This window comes from Mesoplodon bidens (genome assembly GCF_964165515.1).
Source record: "Mesoplodon bidens genome assembly, chromosome: 15".
NCBI classification, from domain to species: Eukaryota; Metazoa; Chordata; class Mammalia; order Artiodactyla; family Ziphiidae; genus Mesoplodon; species Mesoplodon bidens.
Window position 1 is genome coordinate 61,364,248 of NC_138171.1, and position 23,349 is coordinate 61,387,596.

Genomic DNA, 23,349 nt, shown 5'->3' on the forward strand with positions numbered 1-23,349 from the left:
TGAGATGGATAGAACTAGAGTCTGTCATACAGAGTGAAGTAAGTCAGAAAGAGAAAGACAAATACCATATGCTAACACATATATATGGAATTTAAGAAAAAAAAGTCATGAAGAACCTAGGGGTAAAACAGGAATAAAGACACAGACATACTTGAGAATGGACTTGAGGATATGGGGAGGGGGAAGGGTAAGCTGTGACAAAGCGAGAGAGAGGCATGGACATATATACACTACTAAACGTAAGGTAGATAGCTAGTGGGAAGCAGCCGCATAGCACAGGGAGATCAGCTCGGTGCTTTTTGACCGACTGGAGGGGAGGGATAGGGAGGGTGGGAGGGAGGGAGACGCAAGAGGGAAGGGATATGGGAACAGATGTATATGTATAACTGATTCACTTTGTTTAAAGCAGAAACTAATACACCATTGTGAAGCAATTATACTTCAATAAAGTTTAAAAATAATAATAAAATAAGATTAAAAAAAAGAGAAGTGGCAACTGAGTAAAGGCTTGAAGGAAGTTAGGGGATGAGCGGTGAAGCCATCTGGTGAAAGAGCTTTTCAGTGCAAAGGCCCTGAGGGGAGGTGTGTCAGACATGGCCAGACTAGAGGAAGGAGCCCTCTTTGGCTAGAGGGAGGGAAACAGTGAGAAGTGAGATCAAAGGAGGACATTGGTTTTCATTCTGAGAGCACTGAGGAACCACTCAGAGTCACTTTTGTTCTTATTGTGCAAAAACATACATAACATAACATTTAGTATTCTAACCATTTCAAAGTGTACAGTTCACAGGCTTCCCTGGTGGCGCAGTGGTTGAGAGTCCGCCTGCCGATGCAGGGGACACGGGTTCGTGCCCCGGTCTGGTAGGATACCACATGCCACAGAGCGGCTGGGCCCATGAGCCATGGCCGCTGAGCCTGCGCATCCGGAGCCTGTGCTCCATAACGGGAGAGGCCACAACAGTGAGAGGCCTGCGTACCACAAAAAAAAAAAAAGAAAGTGTACAATTCAGAGGCATTAAGTACATTCACACTGTTGTGCAATCCCCACGAACTTCCATCTCGAGAACTTCTCCATCTTCCCAAACAGAAACTCCATAACCGTTAGACAATAAGTCCCATTCCCCCAGCCCCCGGCTCCTGGTAACCACCTTTCTACTTTCTGTCTCTATGAATTGGACAGCTCTCAGTACCCCATTACATCAGTCTACCAGGGCTACCGTAACAAGGTATCATGGACAGGGTAGTTTAAACAATGGAAATTTATTTTCTCACAATTCTGGAGGCTAGAAGTCCAAAATCAAAGTGCTCTCAGGGTTGGTTTCTGGTGAGATCTCTCTTGCAGGTTTGTAGATGGCCACCTTCTCACTGTGCCCTGTGTGTGCAGGGAGAGCTCTCTTCTTATAATGGCACCAGTCCTATTGGATTAGGGCCTCACCCTTATGACCTTATTTAACCTTAATTACCTCTGTAAAGGCCCTATATCCAAATGCAGTCACACTGGAGGGTAGGGCATCAACATATGAATTTGGGGGTGAGGCACAATTCAGTCTTTAATGCTGATATAAGAGGAACCATATAGTATTCACTCTTTTGTGTTTTATTTCATTTAGCATAATGTCTCTACCCAAGGTTCATTCATGTAGTAGCATGTGTCAGGACTTCTTTCCTTTTTGAGGCTGGATAATATTTCACTGTATGGAGAGACCACATTTTGTCCATCCACTCATCTGTGGGTAATCGTTTGGTTGTTTCCACATTTTGGCTATTGTGAATAGTCTTGCTATGAACATGGGTGGACACATACTTGTTCAAGTCCCTGCTTTCAGTTCTTTTGTATATACGCCCAGAAGCTGAAATGCTGAATCATATGGCATTCTAGGCTTAAGTGTTTGAGGAACTGCCATACTGTTTTCCACAGTGGCTGCACCATTTTACACTCCTACAGGCAATGCACAAGGGATCTAGTTTCTCCACATCCTCGCCTGCACTTTGTTGTTTTAACTCGGGGGTTGCGAAGAGAGAACAGGTATTAGCTGACTTCTGTTTTTAACAGAATAGACAGTTGAGGGCCAAAAGTGCAAGTGGGAAGCCCAGTCTGGGGTCTCCTGCAGGAGTTCAGGTCAAAGATGATGGTGGCTGGCAGGGGAGGTGGTGAGACGTGGTCAGAGTGTGGACAGCGCAACAGATGTTCTGAAAGACTGGATGTTGGACGTGAAGGAAAGATTGGGGTCAAGGACCATTCCAAGGTGTCTGGCCTGAGGATGCTAGCAAAGGAGGGGGGGGATTATGGGTGTGGCAGGATGGTATAGGGGTCTGCAAACAATCGTGGCTCCATTTTGTGTAAGTTAAGTCTATAGAAATGTTTATTCTCTCACCATCGGGTTGGGTTTACTCTACTGATGCATCATGAGGACAGTGTGGATATAAGTGCAAGGCCATCCCCACAGTGATTATCAAGCACAGTAAATTCTAGGTCCATGTGAATCAAGAGTGGAACAAAGTGAGACAATGTCATAAGATGAAGTTTTTGTTTTCTATGTAACAGATTATTTTGCTACCAGCAAAGTGGGATTGAACCCGTGATGAGTGACTGCATGTCCCTTTGGTGCCAGGAACTCTGTGGGGCATTTTTCAGACCTGTCCCTAAATTACTCCAAACCAAACAAGGTTAGGACTATCTAGTGTTTTTTCTTTTTCTTTGAAGTGTAATTGATTTACAATATTATATCAGCTTCAGGTGTACAGCATAGTGATTCAGGATTTTTTACAGCTTATACTCCATTAAAAGTTATTACAAGATAATGGTTATAATTCCCTGGGATGTACAATACATCCTTGTTGCCTATGTGTTTTATACATGGTAGTTTGTATCTCTTAATCTCATATCCCTAATTTGTCCCTCCACCTTCCCTCTCCCCTTCAGTTATCATTGGTTTGTTTTCTATATCTGTGAGTCTGTTTCTGTTTTGCATGTACATTCATTTGTATTATTTTTTAGATTCCACATATGCGTGATATGATACAGTATTTGTCTTTCTCTGTCTGATTTATTTCACTAAGCATGATTTTCTCTAGGTCCATCCAAGTTGTTGCAAATGGCATTATCTCATTCTTTTTTATGGCTGAGTAATATTCCATTGTATATATGTACCACATCTTCTTTATCCATTCATCTGCTGATGGACACTTAGGTTGCTCCCATGTCTTGGCTATTATAAATAGTGCTGCTATGAACATTGGGGTGCATGTATCTTTTGGAATTAGTGTTTCTGGTTTTTTCTGGGTATATACCCAGGAGTGGAATTACTACATCATATGATAGTTCTATTTTCAGTTTTTTGAGGACCCTCCATGCTGTTCTCCATAGTGGCTGCACCAACTTACATTCCCACCAACAGTGTAGAGGGTTCCTTCTTCTCCACATCCTCACCAACATTTGTTATTTGTAGATTTTTTGATGATGGCCATTCTGACAGGTGTGAGCTGATAACTTACTGTGGGTCACACAGAGCTTAAATCTACACCTGGAAGGGACACCTGATACCAGGCACTTTCTATCCATTTCAGGTGATTTTATTTTATTTAAGTCAAGAGGATTGGTCAGTCTGGATAGTGCAGGCCACATGTCTCAGCCTTTTCCTTGCTGTGGAAATGGAGAATCATCTAATGCAAAAATACCCAGAAAAGAAGTACAGCTGTGATTCTCCAAGTGTAGTCCCCACACCAGCAGCATCAGCATCACCTGTGTATTCTTGGACCCCATCCCAGACCTAGTGAAGCTGAATCTCTGGGGCGGGGACAGTTCAGTCCTGGCATCAGACTCCCTCCCTGAAAGTGCGGCTCTCCCATCCAATAGCTGGAGAGCCTTAGGCAAGTGACTTCACCTTTCAAAGCCTCAGTTCCCTCATCTGTAACATCGAGGCAATATGAGAAACTGGCCCTTCAAAGAGGGGTCTCCCCCAACAGCAACCAGGGTATCACCCGGGAGCTTGTTAAATGCAGCATCTCAGGCCCCACCCCAGAGATCCTGAATCAGAGCCCACATTTTAATAAGTGTTACAGATAGAATGTTCATGTCCCCCAAACGCATAGGATGAAGCTCTTAAACCCAAGGTGGCTATATTTGGAGATGGGCCTCTAAAAATGTAATTAAGGTTAAATGAGGTCATAAGGAGGGGACCCTGATCTGATAGGATTAGTGTCCTTATAAGAAGGGACACCAGAGAGTTTGTCTGATCTCTCTACACCCATGCACCAAGAAAAGGCCACATGTGGACACAGAGAGAAGATGCTGTCTGTTAGTCAAGAAGACAGCGCTCACCAGAACTCAACCGTGCTACCACCCTGATCTTAGATTTCCAGCCTCCAGAACTGGGAGAAAATAAATTTCAGTTGTTTAAGCCCCAGTCTGCAGTATTCTGCTATGGCAGCCCCAGAAGATTAAGACCAGTTCCCGGATGACTGCAAGGCACAGTCATAGGACTCGGGGTCATGATTTTCTCATTCAAACTCTTAATTAATGGCTGCGATCTCTGATTGACCTTTGTACATGGAGACAGCGAAGTGTCCCTACCACTTACTCAGAACTCTTTGAATTCGTCCTCTAAAGAACATGAAGAGAAAGTAGAGATGAATTTGGTATGGGAGTGATGAAAGCGTGGATTGTTTGAAAGCTAGGAGATGCCATCTAGAAACGAGGTAGGAAAAAGCAGTTCCCTGTCTGTGTGATGCCATTCCAACCAGGAGAAGCACGCATTTTCTTTCCTTCCTTGAGTGAAAATATGTTGAGTTTGCAAGGATGAGTCCAGATCCGATTTTGACTTACCCATGCAGAAATGGCAGGTGTTAATCAACTAACGAACAAATCAATAAACCCAAGGCAGATTTTTGTTTTTTAACCTGCCACCGAGGACCCACGCAAGGGGCAGGAAATACACATCTGGCAGGATCCAATCTCTTGCCATTTCCCAAAGATTATTCCATTTATTTTTGTCAGGATTAATTTCCTAAACCCACGCTGGATTTTTTATTTAGGTGATACTGTTGGTTTGTCATCTGCTGCAGAATGACTTGGGAGGCACCCCAGGGGACATGCACTTGCTTCTGAACAACGTTGGACTCAAATTGGAAAAATGTCACTTTGGCAGGAACAAATTGTCTGCAGCTGGGCTCTGACCTGACCTTTTCCCAACCAGAGTCGAGTAAGTACTTCGCTTGATGACTTCACTTGGAGAACAGCTCAACTACTTAAGTGTTAAGTATGAATGTGGAGTCCTGGACTCATCACCAAGCAATCAATTTCCTTAGAGGAGTCAGCCATGCTCCTTTCTGTAGCTGGAAAACCCTGAACAGTGATTAACTGCCAAAGTACATGGAAACCCGCACACGCTACGGAGTCATGCTGCTTGCGTCCATATCACTGGGCTCTACCAGCGGTGCCTCAGCTTCTCCATCTGTAAAATAAAGGTAATAATAATAACCGCTGCCTCGTGTGTTGTGAGGCATATCGACAAGGGTCTTAGCTTACGCCAAGCCATCGAGAAACGTTAGCTATCGTTGATGGCAACCCCCAAAAGTCTCTGGGAGACCCAGTTCTGAGTGGAGTACTGAGAACTTTAAAAACAGTTCTATTTTTAAAGTTTTCTCCCCCAAGGCTTCTGACATCTCTCTCTGGCTTTTAGACATCAAAGCACATGCGTGTCTGTTCTTTTCAGAAGCTGTTTCATCTCCCAAGAGATATTTCTTTTCTTCTGCGCTTTGTGTGTCAGTTCTTTCTGATGATTTTTATAGGTCAGGGTTATTTCTGCCCACAATGTGGGGGCATGATCATCCTGGATCGTGGATCTGTATCATTCACAGCTCCGAAGAGCCCAGAAGGTAAAGGTCCCCATGAACAGGTGGAGAGAAATGTCCACCAATGAGATTCCGGAGGCCTCTGAAGATTTAGAAGCTAGGAGCCTGTAACGGATTGAATAGTTTCCTCAAAAGATATGCCCATGTCCTAACCACTGGAACCTGTGAATGGGACCTTATTGGAAATAGTGTCTTTGAGGAGGTAATTAATGATCTTGAGATGAGATTGTCCTGGATTATCTGTATGGGTCCTAAATCCAATGACAAGCGCCCTTTTAAGAGACAGAGATTCGACTACCCTGGCGGTCCAGTGGTTGAGACTTCGCCTTCCAATGCAGGGGGTACCGGTTTGATCCCTGGTCAGGGAGCTAGGATCCCACATGCCTCGCGGCCAAAAGACCAAAACATAAAACAGAAGCAATATTATAACAAATTCAATAAAGACTTAAAAAAAAATGGTCCACATCAAAAAACTCTTAAAAGAAAAAAGACAGAGAGACGAGAAGCCCATGTAAAGATAGAGGCAGAGACGGGAGTGACGCAGCCACGAGCCTGGAGCCCACAGAAGCTGGAAGAGGTAGGAGGGATCCTCCCCTAGAGCCTTCTGAGGGAGCCCGGCCCTGCTGACAACAGCCCTGCTGTTATGCCCATGGTCCCTTGTGCTTTCACAGGACAGTCCCTGGAACTGTCCTAAAATTAATTATTTTAGTTACCAATCCTGGAAGGGCAAAGGAAAGAAAAGATCAGGGTCCTGATGTCTGATGTAAGAGTTAAGTAAGGCTAATATATATATTTTTTTTTTTTTGCGGTACGCGGGCCTCTCACTGTTGTGGCCTCTCCCGTTGCGGAGCACAGGCTCCGGACGCGCAGGCTCAGCAGCCATGGCTCACAGGCCCAGCTGCCCCGCGGCATGTGGGATCTTCCCGGACAGGGGCACGAACCCATGTCCCCTGCATCGGCAGGTGGACTCTCAACCACTGTGCCAGCAGGGAAGCCCCAAGGCTAATATACTTTTGACACACCATTGTTCTCTTGGACTCAGATACTCACAAAGTCCCAGAGTGTTTCAAGGGGGAATACCTGCAGCTTAAGTCATCTCTTGGGAGCTGGGGGAAACACAGCCAAAGTTTCACCTAACAAGTCCAAGTAGGGCTTATGATCAACTACTCTTACTGAGGGAAGAAATCCAAGTGTTTTGAGCTTCCTTTTCAAACCGAAAATAAACACTCCGGCGAGACCATTTATAACACTAAGAAACAGTACATTTCGTCATCACACTCCAAAAAAGAACTCAAAAGCGCATTTTAAATTCTTAATCAATGTTATATGGGGTGGGGGGAGGAAGAATAATTTCCCCTCTACCTTCCTAGGTTCTTGGCTGAAACCCCCCTGTAATAAAGACAGATAAGGAGAGGAAAAGAAATAGAAGTTTAATAACGTGTTTGCCCCCTGTACACACAGGAGATACCCAGGAAAACTAAGTAACTGCCAGAAATGGCCCATCCACCACGTCTAGTAGCGTCTCCAGCTAAAGATAAAAGATGCTGGGCGGGGGAGGCCGGTCATGGGTGGTGACCAAGAAAAGTACAGTAAACAAGGGTATGGTTGGGATGTAGATCTAAGTCCTTGCCTTCTCCATGGATAAGAGTTTCTAGAGACTTGGAGCCCTCCTTCTCTAAAGAGAGGGAGACACCTTTACAAATGGAGATTTTCCTTCTCAATGTAAATTTCCCTCACAAAAGGGCAATTTCTACTCTGTTTTCAGAGATTCTCCGGTATCATTAGCCTCTCAAAAATAACCATCCCCCAACAATCCTTCTGCCAAAAAGCATATTTTGGGGTGGCATATTCTGCTCCCTTTCAATTATAAATGGTTTCTCTCTTTTTTTTAATACTTCACTTTTTAATTTTTTATTATTTTTTAAATTTTATTATTTTGTGTGTGTTAGTTTCTGCTTTATAACAAAGTGAATCAGCTATACATATACATATATATCCCCATATCTCTTCCCTCTTACAACTCCCTCCCTGCCAGCCTCCCTATCCCACCCCTCTAGGTGGTCACAAGGCACCCAGCTGATCTCCCTGTGCTATGCGGCTGCTTCCCACTAGGTATCCGTTTTACATTTGGTAGTGTATATATGTCTATGCCACTCTCTCACTTTGTCCCAGCTTACCCTTCCCCCTCCCCGTGTCCTCAAGTCCATTCTTTAGTAGGTCTGCGTCTTTATTCCCGTCCTGCCCCTAGGTTCTTCATGACCTTTTTTTGTTTTTAAGATTCCATATATATGTGTTAGCATATGGTATTTGTTTTTCTCTTTCTGACTTACTTCACTCTGTATGACAGACTCTAGGTCCATCCACCTCACTACAAATAACTCAATTTCGTTTCTTTTTATGGCTGAGTAATATTCCATTGTATATGTGCCACATCTTCTTTATCCATTCATCTGTCCATGGATACTTAGGTTGCTTCCATGTCCTGGCTATTGTAAATAGAGCTGCAATGAACATTGGGGTACATGACTCTTTTTGAATTATGGTTTTTCTCAGGGTATATGCCCAGTAGTGGGATTGCTGGGTTGTATGGTAGTTCTATTTGTAGTTTTTTAAGGGACCTCTGGTTTCCTTTTCAATAGCAATTTTTCTGATAGTTTGGACATTTATATTTCTTATTGTTCTAAGCATTACAATTATTTCTAATTTAAAAGAAGCCAACCAATATGAGTTTAGATTCTAGAATTTAGAACATTATCTGTGATTTATTGCATCCTGAGTCTTTAATTTTTTTGACCTTCACAAAGGCTCAGACTCTGAAAATAACTACAAGCCATAAGGACCACTGGCCCAATGTTTCCATTTTGCAGATGAAAAAAAAGAAAAACAGTATCTAAGAGAGAGAGAAGGTAGGGAATTGGCTTTGATAGTTAATGCTATAAGAGGGATTGAAATCCATCTGGTCTACCTGCTATGTATTTTAGGCTTTTCCCAATACCCTATATTGTCCTGGAATCTGAGTATTTAAATCAATGTTCTAAATTTAACTGCCTTATTTAACGGTAATGATTCTGCCCAACTTTTTAAAAAGTTCAGTAACTGTGTAGTCTTGCAACCAGAGTTGGTGCAAATGTGACATCATGTGTGCCTTTCAGCTGAATTCTTCAGTCTGTATCCACTCAACTCCAAGGACTAAGATTCAAATAAGGTCACTTGATACATGAAGAATAGTATACAAGGTCTGCACTGACATATTTCACCCACTTGATAACGTCTTCATTCACAACTTTGCTCAGCCCCTGCAATACCATATATGGCCAGCAGATGGTAGCAAATAACAATGAAAAATATCAAAAGCTCGAAGCAATATCTTAGAACATCCAATTCATCGGGTCTGTAAACTTGAAATATCACAATCTTTCTGCTCCCTCAAAATTTGTCTCAAATGACTGTATGTTTTAATTAATAAGCCTTAATTACTTACCAGGAATGTGATCATTTGAGGAGGCATTTTATTAGTATGTGTCTAAGGTTCAGCAGGACGGAGTTCCCTGTTTCCAGGTACAGGATATTCTGAAAACACTAAGGTCTCAATCTAAACGTAAGGAAGCCTGAGAATTTAAGAGCTGTTTCTCCCGAAATGATATAAATGGCAAAAAATGTATGTAAACTAACTAAAATCTCAACATAAATCCATTCAACCAAGGGAGTAGTCTAGTTGGCTAGGTCAGAAAGCAATGGTGGTAACTTTATAAATGTTTGGAGGAATTTTAAGGCGTAGGGGGATATTTTCCTTGGGGGGTGGGGAGTAGCAGGAAAGACCACAAAACTATTTTCCAACCCAGCTTTTATGCAAATAAAGATAGCAGGGCATTCATCTTAGAATTTTTTACTTCTTTCTTTGAGAATTACACCCTCAGCCCCATGAATTATTTTGTTCTCTTCACGTCACGTTCTTTGCAGCTTGGTTATCAGGAGATGCGAGCAAGCTGGCAGCAGCCAGGGCTGCTGGCTCAGCACAATTAAATTTGATACTGAGGAAGGCAGCCCCCTCTCAGGTAGGAGCAATATGTCACAGAGGTGAGCTCAAACTAAGGGTCTGTTTGCAAATAAGAGCTATGCATTGGCAACACAGCAGGAGTTTAATGAGAGCGCTTTTAATTAACTGTAAAAGTAATTACCCATATTAGATGGAAACCGCACTTGTTTTTACATGAGGTGCATAATTTCAGTGCAGCTTTTAAGAATAATACTTCTGGAGGAGCTGTCAGCTGCAAACTCTCAACAAGAACGCTTAAAAGCAGTATCGAGAGCAACCAAGATGGCGGAGTAGAAGGACGTGCTCTCTCACTCCCTCTTGCGAGAACACCAGAATCACAACTAGCTGCTGGACAATCATCAACAGGAAGACACCGGAACTCACCAAAAAAGATACCACACATCCAAAGACAAAGGAGAAGCCACAATGAGACGGTAGGAGGGGCGCAATCACAGTAAAATCAAATCCCGTAACTGCTGGGTGGGTGACTCACACACTGGAGAACACTTATATCACAGAAGTCCACCCACTGGAGTGAAGGTTCTGAGCCCCACGTCAGGCTTCCCAACCTGGAAGTCCGGCAACGGGAGGAGGAATTCCTAGAGAATCAGACTTTGAAGGCTAGTGGGAATTGCTTGCAGGACTTCGACAGGACTGGGGGAACAGAGACTCCACTCTTGGAGGGCACACACAAAGTAGTGTGCGCATCGGGACCCAGGGGAAGGAGCAGTGACTCCCTAGAGACTGAACCAGACATAACCTGCTAGTGTTGGAGGGTCTCCTGCAGAGGTGGGGGTGGTTGTGGCTCACCGTGGGGACAAGGACACTGGCAACAGAAGTTCTGGGAAGTACTCCTTGGTGTGAGCCCTCCCAGAGTCTGTCATTGGCCCCATCAAAGAGCCCAGGAAGGCTCCAGTGCTGGGTTACCTCAGGCCAAACAACCAACAGGGAGGGAACCCAGCCCCACCCATCAGCCTTCAAGCGGATTAAACTTTAACTGAGCTCTGCCCACCAGAGCAACATTCAGCTCTACGCACCACCAGTCCCTCCCATCAGGAAAATCACAAGCCTATTAGATAGTCTCATCCACCAGAGGGCAGACAGCAGAAGCAAGAAGAACTACAATCCTGCAGCCTGTGGAACAAAAACCACATTCACAGAAAGATAGACAAGATGAAAAAGCAGAGGGCTATGTACCAGATGAAGGAACAAGATAAAACCCCAGAAAAACAACTAAATGAAGTGGAGATAGGCAACCTTCCAGAAGAAGAATTCAGAATAATGATAGTGAAGATGATCCAGGACCTCGGAAAAAGAATGGAGGCAAAGATCGAAAAGATGCAAGAAATGTTTAACAAAGACCTAGAAGAATTAAAGAACGAACAAACACAGATGAACAATACAATAACTGAAATGAAAACTACACTAGAAGGAATCAATAGCAGAATAAATGAGGCAGAAGAACGGATAAGTGATCTGGAAGACAGAATGGTGGAATTCACTGCTGCGGAACAGAATAAAGAAGAAAGAATGAAAAGAAATGACGACAGCCTAAGAGACCTCTGGGACAACGTTAAACACAACAACATTCACATTATAGGGGTCCCAAAGGAGAAGAGAGAGAGAAAGGACCCGAGAAAATATTTGAAGAGATTATAGTCGAAAACTTCCCTAACATGTGAAAGGAAAGAGCCACCCAAGTCCAGGAAGTGCAGAGAGTCCCATAGAGGATAAACCCAAGGAGAAACACGCCGAGACACATAGTAATCAAACTGGCAAAAATTAAAGACAAAGAAAAATTATTGAAAGCAGCAAGGGAAAAATGACACATAACATACAAGGAAACTCCCATAAGGTTAACAGCTGATTTCTCAGCAGAAACTCTGTAAGCCAGAAGGGAGTGGCATGATATACTTAAAGTGATGAAAGGGGAGAACCTACAACCAAGATTACTCTACCCGGCAAGGATCTCATTCAGATTCGTTGGAGAAATCAAAAGCTTTACAGACAAGCAAAAGCTAAGAGAATTCAGCACCACCAAACCAGCTCTACAACAAATGCTAAAGGAACTTCTCTAAGTGGGAAACACAAGAGAGGAAAAGGACCTACACAAACAAACCCAAAACAATTAAGAAAATGGTCATAGGAACATACACATCGATAATTACCTTAAACGTGAATGGATGAAATGCTCCAACCAAAAGACACAGGCTTGCTGAATAGATACAAAAATAAGACCCACATATATGCTGTCTACAAGAGACCCACTTCAGACCTAGGGACACATACAGACTGAAAGTGAGAGAATGGAAAAAGACAGTCCATGCAAATGGAAATCAAAAGAAAGCTGGAGTAGCAATACTCATATCAGAAAAAATAGACTTTAAAATAAAGAATGTTACAAGAGACAACAAAGGACACTACTATATAATGATCAAGGGATCAACCCAAGAAGAAGATATAACAATTATAAATATATATGCACCCAACATAGGAGCACCTCAATACATAAGGCAACTGCTAAGAGCTCTAAAAGAGGAAATCGACAGTAACACAATAATAGTGGGGGACTTTAACACCTCACTTACACCAATGGACAGATCATCCAATATGAAAATAAATAAGAAAACCCAAGCTTTAAATGACACAATAGACCAGATAGATTTAATTGTTATTTATAGGACATTCCATCCCAAAACAGCAGATTACACTTTCCTCTCAAGTGTGCACAGAATGTTCTCCAGAATAGATCACATCTTGGGTCACAAATCAAGCCTCAGTAAATTTAAGAAAATTGACATCATATCCAGCATGTTTTCTGACCACAACACTATGAGATTAGAAATGAAATACAGGGAAAAAAATGTAAAAAACACAAACACGTGGTGGCTAAACAATACATTACTACATAACCAAGAGATCACTGAGGAAATCAAAGAGGAAATCAAAAAATACCTACAGGGCTTCCCTGGTGGCGCAGTGGTTGAGCGTCCGCCTGCCGATGCAGGGGACGCGGGTTCGTGCCCCGCTCCGGGAGGATCCCACATGCCGCGGAGCAGCTGGGCCCGTGAGCCGTGGCCGCTGGGCCTGCGCGTCCGGAGCCTGTGCTCCACAACGGGAGAGGCCACAACAGTGAGAGGCCCGCGTATCACAAAAAAAAAAAAAAAAAAAAAATACCTACAGACAAATGACAATGAAAACACGATGATCCAAAACCTAAGGGATGCAGCAAAAGCAGTTCTAAGAGGGAAGTTTATAGCTATACAAGCCTACATCAAGAAACAAGAAAAATCTCAAATAAGCAATCTAAACTTACACCTAAAGGAACTAGAGAAAGAAGAACAAACAAAACCCAAAGTTAGCAGAAGGAAAGAAATCATAAAGATCAGAGAAGAAATAAATGAAATAGAAACAAAGAAAACTATAGCAAAGATCAATAAAACTAAAAGCTGGTTCTTTGAGAAGATAAACAAAATTGATAAACCTTTAGCCACACTCATCAAGAAAAAGAGGGAGAGGACTCAAATCAATAAAATTAGAAATGAAAAAGGAGAAGTTACAACAGACATCGCAGAAATACAAAGCATCCTAAGAGACTACTATAAGCAACTCTATGTCAATAAAATGGACAAGCTGGAAGAAATGGACAAACTCTTAGAAAGGTATAACCTTCCAAGACTGAACCAGGAAGAAACAGAAAATATGAACAGACCAGTCACAAGTAATGAAATTGAAACTGTGATTAAAAATCTTCCAATAAATAAAAGTCCAGGACCAGATGGCTTCACAGGTGAATTCTATCAAACATTTAGAGAAGAGCTAACACCCATGCTTCTCAAACTCTTCCAAGAAATTGCACATGAAGGAATGCTCCCAAACTCATTCTATGAGGCCATCATCACCCTGATGCCAAAACCAGACAAAGATACCACAAAAAAAGAAAATTACAGACCAATATCACTGATGAATATAGATGTGAAAATCCTCAACAAAATACTAGCAAACAGAATCCAACAGCACATTAAAAGAAATAGTTAAATTAAAACAAATAGACTTACCATATGATCCAGTAATCCCACTACTGGTCATATACCCAGAGAAAACCATAATTCAAAAAGACACATGCACCCCAATGTTCATTGCAGCACTATTTCCAATAGCCAGGCCATGGAAGCAACCTAAATGCCCAACAACAGATGAATGGATAAAGAAGATGTGGTACATATATACAATGGAATATTACTCAGCCATAGAAAGGAACGAAATTGAGTCATTTGTTGAGACGTGGATGGATCTAGAGACTGTCATACAGAGTGAAGTAAGTGAGAAAGAGAAAAACTAATATCGTATATTAACGCATGTACGTGGAACCTAGAAAAATGGTACAGATGAACCGGTTTGCAGGGCAGAAGTTGAGACACAGATGTAGAGAACAAACATCAAGGGGGTAAAGCCATAGGGCGGGGGTGGGATGAATTGGGCGATTGGGATTGGCATGTATACACACTGATGTGTATAAAACTGATGACTAATAAGAACCTGCTGTATAAAAAAGTAAAATAAAATTCAAAAATTAAAAACAAAAACAAAACAGTATCGGGGAGAAAAATACCATCCCAGGAAGCTCAGGATTTGTCACCTGCTCCTGTCAGCTATGCTGCATCTCTTTGCATTTATAACAAGACCCAGCATCTAAATACATCCTCTCTACAGCTGTATAGTCAGAGAGACACCCCAACAAAAGCTTTGACATCTTATAAGGTTTTCAGGGAGTTTTCTTTTTTGACTTTTGGTTTTTAGCCCCCTGGATAATCCCCAGCTCTTCTGTGGATGGGCCTGTGTGAACAATGAAGGGACTCAGCCAAAACAGGCACTAAGGGGAAGATGAAGAAAGATAACAGGCCTGTGGGGTGTGCCTTCCATGAACTAAAGTGGATACTGTCCAAAGAACAAAATAGATTATTGAGGAGGAAGCAAGTGCCGGAGCTGCTAGCTTAGGCTCAAAGAGATCCCGGCGCCATTCACGGATTGCCATTGTACTTGGAAGTCCCAGGGCAGAACTTTGATGAGGATAGAGGTCTGCATCACCAACACCAAAACCAAAAGGCAGGCCCCCCTTCCCTGGATTTATAAATAGCACGAGAAAACGACAGAGGTCAACGTTAAGAGGGAATGAAGGTGAAACCGGACTCCTTGGGTAGGGAGCTGTGTTAAGATGCCATCCAGCCTCTGGGCTCTGGAACTTCCCCCGACTTAGAAAAGAGTGGGCTCCCGAACTTCCTATTTGAACCACAGTGAAGCATAAACAGCTAGGTTAGAGTTTGCAAATACAAAATTACTTGGGTAATTATTTATATGTGGATAGGCACCTTCATTAAGGGATTTGAGGATGCAATTATAAAATTGAAGCTTAGTGCACTCCAGTGAAGCAACTGCACGGAAGATCAGGAAATCGGGATGCAGACAGGTGAGTTTACACCTGTCGTGTCAGCCAGCAGCTTCGTAGCCAATCAGGTCCCTTCTAAAAAGACACTTGGTCTTCTATTTGAATAGTGTGTCTGCCATTGTGATTATTTTCCTGTCTATAGCCTCCTTTGGGTTTTTGTTGCTGTTGTGTTGTTATTAATGCTTGTTTTTGATCTTTACCTTAAAACAGCCCCTAGAGGGGGCTAGAGCAGGAAATGTACTGGTTTGATAAGATGCCTGGAGAACTTAACTGGTTCAAGGTCAACTGAAAGAGGAGCCAGAGCTAGAACTTGGATCTCCCACAGGGAGTTTTTACTTTTTTCTATGGGGCCACCCAGGTTTTCCTAGTATCTCCTATATCTGATGTACCTTAAATGGAGCTGTTTCTCCCACATGGTCAATGTAAAGGATTCAAAATTAAGAAAGAAAAAGAAATAACGAATATAGCTTGGTTCTTCATTAGTATACCAACCGCTTGAGGGAATGTGACACAGTGAACATTTGGCAATACTAAGATAATGAAATAATTCACAATGATATTTGAAGGAAAATGCAATGAGGGGATGCATTTTAATTTCACTTCCATGTGTGGATCAAAGTGTCTATACATAAGAGAGAAGACTCAAGAATGAACCTACCTTGTTTCAAATCCTGACTCTGCCACTTAACAGCTACGTGGGTTTACGAGGCAGCTTACCTGTGCTTTAGCTACTGTATTTCAAAAGATGGGATTAATATCAGTCTGGATACCACGAGGCTGGTGTTAGTATTAAGTGAGATAAAGTATGTAAAGAGCTGTCACATTGGGACTTCACTGGTGGTCCAGTGGGTAAGATTCCGCGCTCCCAGTGCAGGGGGCTGGGTTCGATCCTTGCTGAGGGAACTAGATCCCACATGTACGCCACAACTAAGAGTCTGCATGCTGCAACTAAAAGATCTCACATGGCACAACGAAGATCCCGAGTGCCTCGGTTGAGACCGGGTGCAGCCAAAATAAATAACTATATATATGTATATATATGTGTGTGTGTGTGTATATATATATATATATATATATATATATTTTTTTTTTAAAGAGCTGTCACATAATTAGGAGTCAAAAATGTTTGTTATTGGGCTTCCCTGGTGGCGCAGTGGTTGAGAGTCTGCCTGCCAATGCAGGGGACACGGGTTCGTGCCCCAGTCCGGGAAGATCTCACATACCATGGAGCAGCTGGGCCCGTGAGCCATGGCCGCTGAGCCTGCATGTCAGGAGCCTGTGCTCCGCAATGGGAGAGGCCACAACAGTGAGAGGCCCGCGTACCGCAAAAAAAAAAAAAAAAAAAGTTTGTTATTACAGTTGCAATTTTAAATTTTCATTATATTTATCTATTATTTTGTACATCATATAATGAAGGAGAGCAGAATATGCCACCCCAAAAGGTGCCACTTTAGCATACTGATTATCTTGAATTAAAGTTACTTAAGAAGCAGCCAGTGAAAGAAAGTACACTGACCCTCCTTTGTCACCCTGAAAACAGGAAATAAGTCTCCCATGTGAAAGGCACCCTCCCTGTACCAGGATGGTAGAAGGCATCCTTATCACCAGAGACACAGAATTAAGGGCCAAGAAAGTTGTATCAACAAACCTTGTTACTTCCTCACTAACTTACTATCCGAAGCCCAAACTTCTTTGTCTTGTCAATTCTTCACAAATGTATTGCTTCTTTGCCTAAAAGGTATACAGGCTGTCTGCTTTGGTCATGTCTTTGAGGCTCATATATTTATGAGCTCCCATAGGTATGAAATTAAATCTGTTTTTCTCCTGTGAACCTGTTTTTAGGTCAATTAATTATTAGGATAGTCAAAGATCCTAGAAGGGAAGAAAGGAAAGGTTTTCCTCCCCTACAGTATTGGCACCAACGTAGGGCTCCTCACTGGCGTGACCCTGCTCCGTCCAAGGCTGCTATAGCTGAGAGTCCTGGGCCCCCTGATAAGCAAGGGCAGAGAGCAAGAATTCTGACCAGGTCCATCTTCTGGATCTCTGCCTGCAGCGTCCAGTGGAAATAAGAGTGGTACAAGTCCTTTTCCTTTTCTAAATTTAAATTTGCAGGAGAAAATATTTGAGTGAGTTGATTCCTTGGTTCTAGTGACTTTGGTCAAGATTTGTTATGAATACTCGTTTTGTATTGATCCCTTTCCTCCCAGAGACGGTCAGTGTTTTCCTTTGTCTCTGTCTTTTGTGTCATTTTTCATACAGAGAAAAACCATAGAGGAGAACACAGGCATACATCCTATAAGCCCGTGGTTCAAGCCAGCCTCACAGACTGGTGTACTCATGGTTCTCACTGGAATGGCATTTGTTTGGACAAACTTTGCTGTGGGTCTCCCATCTAAAATCAGATAAGGTGTTCCTTTCAGCTTCTTCTATGTCCTGAGAGCTTGGCTTTGTGGCCAGTGAGAATATTCCCTCTGATCTCTGCCACCCAGAAGGTTCCTGTACCAGTGTGCACAGGGTGGCCAGTCAAACAGACTGGGATTCCTAGTCACAAGCAGCATTCTCTTTGTCCAGCCGAGCCAGCTCTCAGGGGAGTCTGTCCTAAGGGGTCCCGGTCCATAGGGGTCTTTGTCATCTCAACCTTTGTTAGTGCTGGAATCATCCCATTCCAGCAGCCCAGTGTCATAGATCAGCAAGTCTGTAACTGGAGATGTATCATGAGAGAACAGAGACAACGTTTTCACTACACAATTCTTACCCCCATGAAAAGGAAGGTCTTTGCTTTCTCAGGCTAACTCTGGGGATGAACTTTCTGGATCTTATAAGGACTTCATCCATTTCACCCTCTTTTGGAATAGCTCTCAGGTCCTTTGTTAAGCCATAAAAAGGCTTATTGGTTTGACTTGCCATTGATATTAACATAAGATCCTACTCATCAATGGCCAGATGATACATCCTTTGAATTGGCTATATTTAAAAGAAAAAAAAGGGAATTCCCTGGCAGACCAGTGGTTAGGAGTCTGTGCTTTCACTGCTGTGGGCCCAGGTTCAATTCCTGGTCAAGGAACTAAGATCCCACAAGCTGGGTGGCACAAAAAAAATAAATAAATTATAAATAAATTTTAAAAGTAATATAAATATTATATAAATATTACAAATACAAATAATATAAATAAATAAAAAGAAAAAATGAATATAAATAAATAAAAAGAAAAGAACAGAGAAAAAAGTTTTTAGTGAGCTCTCATCCCAGACAATTGTTTTATTGGAAAGACCAAATTAAAAGGTGGACAAAGGAGTGTAACAGCTAGCCTTGGGGACTTCCTTAACAAAAAGAAGAAACAGAAATTAGACTCAGAACAAAAAATAAAGTCCATATTCAACATAAATTTCCCTTCTTAAAATCCAGCCCCACCTCCTCAAAAAAAATTCTTTAACTCCCAAAACTCCTCCAACTCCTCCACACCCCAAATTCCTTAAACACCCAGCAGCCTGCTTTAACTTCCCTTTCCGTACAAGATTTTGCAAAGAACACACCAGCCTGATCTCTAGATCCAGGATATACAGGTGATTCATGTAAATGCTGAAAGCCAGGAAGTGAATTTAGCAGAAGCATCATGGATGGACAGTGGGGCTCACACTACCATCAGCCTCCGCCAGCTCCAGTTCCTCCTCTGCAATGTTCTTTGTGAATGGATCCTAGACCCTCACCCAAAGAATTCATGTTCCCTGGATAGCAGCAGATCTTTTAAATTATAAAGCCCCTTTCCTTCCACTTTTAGAGGATCCTGCTAAATTGAGAGAGGGAGTAGAAAGCTTAGTAGCCATTCACAGCCCCCCTCACAGAAGGAACAGATGGCCAGAAATTCTCCCAGGCCCTCTAGCAAACGAACAGAAAATGGCTCAGATGGAGGCTGGGTCTCAGGGGCTGATACAAACATTAGCAGGGGCTTTCCCCTCTAAGGTGAATTGGTCTAAGGTTAAATTGTGCACTCAGAGAGAAGAACATCTGAAGGCCTTTGTTGAACGCATTATACAGACCTTTCAAAGGCACACTGCACTAAACCCTGAAGCTCTGGAACATAGAAATCCTTTAATTTCTGCCTTAGTAGGAAATTTTCTCCCTGATATAAAAAGGCAAAATTCAAAATAGTGTGGTTGAGTGGGCTAGTCAAACTCTAAGTATTATAATGAAAGCAGCTACTCAATTCTTTGAAGATAGCTTGCAGGAATGCAAGAGAAAAAGAGTTAAAATGAATGATTTTTGATTTGCAACAAAAGCATAACTGAAAACAGTCCACTCAAACCCTTTCTTCTTTGCCTTCAGACATTTGTAGATGTTCTAAAAAATCAGGACACTGAAAATACAATTGTCCTGCACTTAAGAAGGGAGAATCTAAATAGTAATTACTCCAGCCTTGTGATGATAAATATACTCCACAACACTTAGAAGAAAACTTGCATTTTGTCCCTTGAAGATATAAATATCTCCATGTCTTTGAAATGTAAATACTCCAGGAGGTATCTAAAACTATGCCCACTCTCACCTGAGACTGAAGGAGAAAAGAAAAGAGGGTTTTTTTGTTAAATACAGGTTGCTATAAAGACTCCCTTGCCCAAATCTAGAACACAGCTTCCACAAAATTACTTGTGAAGGACAAATACAAATCTTAAGTGTCTTCTCCACAAATATTATTAAACTTACTCATTCCAACTATTCACTTACAAGCTACTGAGTTTTGTATTACCATACCCATCTCATGACTAAAATCTTAGAACAAAAACTAAGATCTCGAGCAGAAGCAAGAATAACTACAATCCTGTAGCCTGTGCAACAAAAACCATATTCACAGAAAGACATACAAAATGAAAAGGCAGAGGGCTACGTACCAGATAAAGGAACAAGATAAAACCCCAGAAAAACAACTAAATGAAGTGGAGATAGGCAACCTTCCAGAAAAAGAATTCAGAATAATGATAGTGAAGATGATCCAGGACCTCGGAAAAAGAATGGAGGCAAAGATCGAAAAGATGCAAGAAATGTTTAACAAAGACCTAGAAGAATTAAAGAACAAACAAACACAGATGAACAATACAATAACTGAAATGAAAACTGCACTAGAAGGGATCAATAGCAGAATAACTGAGGTAGAAGAACGGATAAGTGATCTGGAAGACAGAATGGTGGAATTCACTGCTGCAGAACAGAATAAAGAAGAAAGAATGAAAAGAAATGAAGACAGCCTAAGAGACCTCTGGGACAACGTTAAACACAACAACATTCACATTATAGGGGTCCCAAAGGAGAAGAGAGAGAGAAAGGACCCGAGAAAATATTTGAAGAGATTATAGTCGAAAACTTCCCTAACATGTGAAAGGAAAGAGCCACCCAAGTCCAGGAAGTGCAGAGAGTCCCATAGAGGATAAACCCAAGGAGAAACACGCCGAGACACATAGTAATCAAACTGGCAAAAATTAAAGACAAAGAAAAATTATTGAAAGCAGCAAGGGAAAAATGACACATAACATACAAGGAAACTCCCATAAGGTTAACAGCTGATTTCTCAGCAGAAACTCTGTAAGCCAGAAGGGAGTGGCATGATGAAAGGGGAGAACCTACAACCAAGATTACTCTACCCGGCAAGGATCTCATTCAGATTCGTTGGAGAAATCAAAAGCTTTACAGACAAGCAAAAGCTAAGAGAATTCAGCACCACCAAACCAGCTCTACAACAAATGCTAAAGGAACTTCTCTAAGTGGGAAACACAAGAGAGGAAAAGGACCTACACAAACAAACCCAAAACAATTAAGAAAATGGTCATAGGAACATACACATCGATAATTACCTTAAACGTGAATGGATGAAATGCTCCAACCAAAAGACACAGGCTTGCTGAATAGATACAAAAACAAGACCCACATATATGCTGTCTACAAGAGACCCACTTCAGACCTAGGGACACATACAGACTGAAAGTGAGAGAATGGAAAAAGATAGTCCATGCAAATGGAAATCAAAAGAAAGCTGGAGTAGCAATACTCATATCAGAAAAAATAGATTTTAAAATAAAGAATGTTACAAGAGACAACAAAGGACACTACTATATAATGATCAAGGGATCAACCCAAGAAGAAGATATAACAATTATAAATATATATGCACCCCACATAGGAGCACCTCAATACATAAGGCAACTGCTAACAGCTCTAAAAGAGGAAATCGACAGTAACACAATAATAGTGGGCTACTTTAACACCTCACTTACACCAATGGACAGATCATCCAAAATGAAAATAAATAAGGAAACAGAAACTTTAAATAACACAATAGACCAGATAGATTTAATTGTTATTTATAGGACATTCCATCCCAAAACAGCAGATTACACTTTCTTCTCAAGTGTGCACAGAACGTTCTCCCGGATAGATCACATCTTGGGTCACAAATCAAGCCTCAGTAAAGTTAAGAAATTGAAATCATATCAAGCATCTTTTCTGACCACAACGCTATGAGATTAGAAATGAATTACAGGGAAAAAAACATAATAAAAAACACAAACACGTGGTGGCTAAACAATACATTACTACATAACCAAGAGATCACTGAGGAAATCAAAGAGGAAATCAAAAAATACCTACAGACAAATGACAATGAAAACACGATGATCCAAAACCTATGGGATGCAGCAAAAGCAGTTCTAAGAGGGAAGTTTATAGCTATACAAGCCTACCTCAAGAAACAAGAAAAATCTCAAATAAACCATCTAAACTTACACCTAAAGGAACTAGAGAAAGAAGAACAAACAAAACCCAAAGTTAGCAGAAGGAAAGAAATCATAAAGATCAGAGCAGAAATAAATGAAATAGAAACAAAGAAAACAATAGCAAAGATCAATAAAACTAAAAGCTGGTTCTTTGGAAAAAAACAAACAAACAATAAGATCTTTGCGTCTGTCTGTGTGCACTTATGTTATGTCTATGGATGAACGATATAATATATATGATATGTTTCTACCTGTATATAGCACTGCCAAAATTAGTGTATAAAGAGCTCTATTTAATTTGCTTAAAGGCAAAGAAGTGCTTATTAAAGTAAGTATTCTAAATCTCAGTAATATAATAGAAACTGACCCAAATATTTTTCAAGTTTACATGATGTAGAACAATTTTCAGTAAATAAAAGCTAGTTTAAGTTTGTTGTTTTAATTAATACAGACATGTCTTTAGGTTTATCAGCATTAAGTATAATACTTTTTTTCTACCTAGGTTTCCTGAAAGTCTCGTAAGTTCATGCTATCTCTGTTACAAAATTTATCAGCAAGAAAAAGAGCTTGAGATGATAGCGGACTTTGTCTAGTGTCTCATGAACTATTCATGGGCAAGTCAAACATAATTGTTGGGAGCAAATAGTTTAGATAGATGTAAGTAGGATAAGAGTTTTTAGGTGAACTTCTCAGCAATAATTATGTTTTATGATATGTCTACATTATAAATAGTTTCCCAAAATCATTTGATAACTTCAACTTTACAATTTTGCTAAGTTAAATTAAATGATGGGAATTCACTGAATATATAGATCATTTACAAATAATATAAAATACAGAAACACTGATTATTAAACATGTTTATCCACTCTTGGCTTCTTATTACAGAGTAACTAAAGATATTTGGATCTGTCAGGAAACATGTCTTGGGCCACATTTTTAAAAAGTGTACTGTGAGGAAGCATATGTTTCTAGAAATTACTAAATATATTCATAAGTTGGCCAATCAAAAGGATGTTCATATAACAGGTAGTTCACAACTGGTTTTTTTCTTTATTTTTATTAGAAATTAAGGCTTTTAAGGGTTAAAAACATTAATATATGTAATTAAAGTCACCAGAAATAATAAGGGAAACATCTCTGTATGCAAGGAAATTAGAATGTATGTTTTTAGTAAGAAAAGTTATGAGGAATAAAGATGCACTTTTTGTTGAGGGAAAAGAAAGTGATTTTGTGCTAAAGTGGGGCTGCTTAT